This window comes from Dermacentor variabilis, chromosome 7 (genome assembly GCF_050947875.1).
Source record: "Dermacentor variabilis isolate Ectoservices chromosome 7, ASM5094787v1, whole genome shotgun sequence".
In the NCBI taxonomy this organism is placed as follows: domain Eukaryota; kingdom Metazoa; phylum Arthropoda; class Arachnida; order Ixodida; family Ixodidae; genus Dermacentor; species Dermacentor variabilis.
The window spans coordinates 159,072,006-159,075,839 of NC_134574.1; the positions used below are offsets into that span (position 1 = coordinate 159,072,006).

Genomic DNA, 3,834 nt, shown 5'->3' on the forward strand with positions numbered 1-3,834 from the left:
CCTGCGCAGTATGAGCTAAGCTTTATATCCGTTAAAACCTGAAGCTATACGCCGCCACCCCGCAATACGTGGCCCGTCCTCTTCGATTCCGGCACGGAGAAGACCCATGTGGCCGCAAGCCATGCCCACGAAACCTCGGGATTACAGCTAATTAATTTTGTAATGTAGGTTTACATTACAAAATTAAAAAACAGTTAACTTCCCTAAGGCGTGCGCCACCCTCGCCAGCTAGACCATCTACAATACACACAAAGACCACCTGATGAGCGTTTAGGACGCCCGATGCGAAGCTCGCAGAGACGACGCTCGCCGTGACGAGGGGTTGCTGCGCAGGTCCTGGGGTTAGTGGCCACACTCAGACTCGGATGTCCAGTTGCCGCCGATGTGCAAACGGCCACAGCCGTGGGAGGATGGTTGCTCAGAAGCATCTGATCTGGAACGTAGGCAAGAAAACACTTGGAATTTCGAGCAGAAACCAGTGCTGCCAAATAGTCACGTGTATTATTGTCACATCTGTGGGCGAACATTTTCCACACGCCAGGACCAAATATATTCAGGAAAGCATCTATACGCTGCGAGGAAGTCACTTGCTGATAACCTGCGGCCAAATTCTCTGCAGCTGACTTAACTAAAACCCATTCAACAAGGAACCGCTAAACAAGCGCGATGGAGTCCAAGTTATGTGCGTCTGAGTGGCCGGCGCTTGAAAAAAAAATATGGCAGTTCCGAAACCAGGTACAGCGCCTTGATAAAATGCCTTTCAAACCTCTGACATCGAGTTCTAGTGTCAGCTATTCACGCGTTCAAGCAATATGTAATATCAATCAAGAAAGCCATCTGTAAATAAGAAGCTACACTTCCCGCTCCTCATCGTCATGTTTCAAGCATCATATTCGGCTTTGAAAATAAAATTACACGATGTTCAGTTTGGCCACGTTCTTTCTGAACATATGATGGCCCAAAACGTATGAAACTGGTGGTCATCACACCGTAGTGGAGCAATTCAGCGCCCTAACGAAAGCGCTAACCAGCTTTGCTGAAAGCATCAAAATTTAGTCTTACTCGCGCTGGAGACGCAAAAAGTGGCCGAGCTCGGTTACGTGAGCCTTTGGTAACGCGTGTCATTGAAACTTGCAGTCAGCTGCAGAAAGCTCAACCGGAGCTGGCCATCCATAAGATGACATTCAGAAATCTCGCAAAATAGCATCCGTGTAATAATTCAGGCATGTCGCATTGACTTCAGCTGTCTCCTAATATAAACAACTATTGCCCATATTTGTACACTGCATTTTTTTTAGGCTTGTAGCGCAGCTCAGAAAGAGCAAAAAGGAAGGTGGAAGGGGTAATGAAAGGGAATGGAGAACAGAGTGAACGTTCCCTTTCATTACCCCTTCCACCTTCCTTTTTGCTGTTTGAGCTGCGCTACAAGCGTAAAAACGTCATGACATAGCAACTCGCCCAAACAGCCACGCTTTTTTATACTGCAGCATGTCAAAGCGAAAAAGCAGATCTCACGTCAAAAAAATTTAACACGTTTTCACTGCCAGAATAATATTTCCCCCGAGATCTCGGACATATTGTCCACAATATGTAAAATTTCCCACCTTTTGGCAAAACTGCCTCGGACGTTCTCCTCGCTCACCGCCATCCAGAACGATCATCTGCAAAACGAGAACAGCAGCGGGCATATTGTTGAGCACTCGAGGACCGAGCCGAAGTACGAGACGTCGGTGGGCGATACTCACCAGTAGTGGCGGGCGAGGAGCAAGGTTCCGACTGCCAGCAGGACGCCATGGGTGCGGGAAGGTAATGTAACAAACACGGTGCGCCAGAGTACGTGTGTTACTCTAGACTATCTCCCGAGGGGAACGTTGAGAGGACGCCAGACGGGGAGCAGCCCACTGGATAATTTATGGGCTTCAATCGAACGCAGACGTCGGGATCCTGAAAAGACAAGATTCCGTACTGAGCATTTCCACTAAAACATCCCAAAGCGTTTTGCACAGAAAAGATTTCTCGGTTTCTTGAAAAAGCACGAAAGTGGTCTCGCGACACCAGTGGAGTTTTGAGCGGGACAAGTTAACTGAGCTACCAATGTTGCAAACAAAGGAAGCAATAATAAAATATTGAACGGTAGCTAGAATGCAGTATGAATATCTATAAATTTAAGATGGGCCTTTGATGAAGTCAAATAATAAGCACTCTTCAGGGAGTTTTCTTACAGAATTAGTGGGTGGGGGCTTAATTAGAAGCTGTCTCCGTAATTGTAGCAATGTGTTTCACAGGTGCATCTATCTCCAAGCTAATGTCAGTGAATAAAGGTGTATCACAAGGGCATTTTAGGGCAGCTTTTATTTTTGCTTTATAGTAAATAATAACGCTAACATTGCACCAATAGAAAAAAAAAGTTTTGTACGCGGATGATATGATGCCTCATGCTAACCTTCAATCTTCATCAGATCGTTTCACGCCCCACCCGCTCACAGGGAAATACTCGGAACATATTAGATCTAATGTTTTTCAGTAACCACTTCGACATAAATCGCATAAAAACTGATGTAATTCATGGTATATCAGACCACGACGTACCAGTGTGCACCGTGCTTCTTGGTGGCAGCATAACCACTCATTCTTCTGTATCTGCAGTAACAGACTTCGAAAACGCTGACGATAATAGCATACTAATGCACCTCGCTCATGAATTCCAGCAGTTTTCAGAAATTGGCTCCGATGCTTCAGTAGATGTAAATTCCCTTTGGTTTCACTTCAAACCGGTTGTACTTTAATGCATTACTCATTACGCAACCAGAAAAACAAAGCGTCCTCCAAAAAATAATCCATGGATCACGCGAGAAGTTATTCAAGCAAAGCGAGGTTTGAAAACATTACGTAAGGCAATAAAAACAAAAGGCAGTGGAGAATCCAGAAATTACCGGACGCCATCGCGGAATTCAAGCTTAATGCTAAACGTGCTAAACAGCACTACTTTGATGTAACACTGCCTAATTTTCTTGTTGACAACCCTCAGAGTTTCTGGAATTACTTTCGTACTAATAAAAATACCACATCACATTCTCTTCCCGAAGAAAAAACTGCCAAGGCTAACGCATATAACGATTTTTTTTTCGGTCAGTGTTTACTATAGATAACATTATTCCCCCACTTGCAACGCAACATCACGCGAAAATCGCTAAACTAGACATGACGGCTGCCGGTATTTTCAATCCACTGCTTAAACTTGACCCTAAGAAAGGTAGTGGCCCCGACGACGTACCTAATACTTTCCTCAAAAGATATGCAGAGTGGGGCAGTAAATATCTTGGCCTAGTTTTCCGGAAATCACTTAAGACCTCACAACTACCTCATGATTGGAAAATTGCAAAGGTAATCCCGATCCACAAGGGAGGTGACACATTACCTTCAAATTTCAGACCCATTTCACTAACTAGCACGCCATGTAAACTTCTAGAACACAATCCTGAAGCACATGACCGTATTCCTAGAGCACATTAATTTTTTTCTCACCCAGCCAACACGGTTTTCGCAGTGGTCTATCGACAGTAACTTAACCAACGGAACTAGTCCACGATCTTGCTGTTACAGTTAATAACCGCGTTCAAACTGACTTTATTCTACTCGATTTGTCCAAGGCTTTCGACTATGTATGTCACAGCAAATTAATAGCTAAAGTTGAAAAGGTGTTCGGTATAGGAGAACTTTCTGCTTGGATAAAAGGTTTTTTTAAGTAACCGCTCGCAATTATTGGTTTACGAAAAAACGCTTCCTAACAGTCGCAGTGACATCAGGAGTCCCCCAAGGGTCTGTGCTCCGAAT

At 44.5% G+C, this 3,834-nt stretch overlaps 1 long non-coding RNA gene across 1 annotated transcript; it reads right to left on the bottom strand.

The window, feature by feature from the left end:
• Positions 1-204: 204 nt before the first annotated feature.
• LOC142587241 (uncharacterized) lies at positions 205-1,939 on the bottom strand. Its single transcript, XR_012829409.1, has 3 exons — positions 1,746-1,939; positions 1,605-1,661; positions 205-433 (listed from the first exon to the last, which is right to left on the bottom strand). It is a non-coding gene; the product is annotated as an uncharacterized LOC142587241 (long non-coding RNA).
• Positions 1,940-3,834: the final 1,895 nt, after the last annotated feature.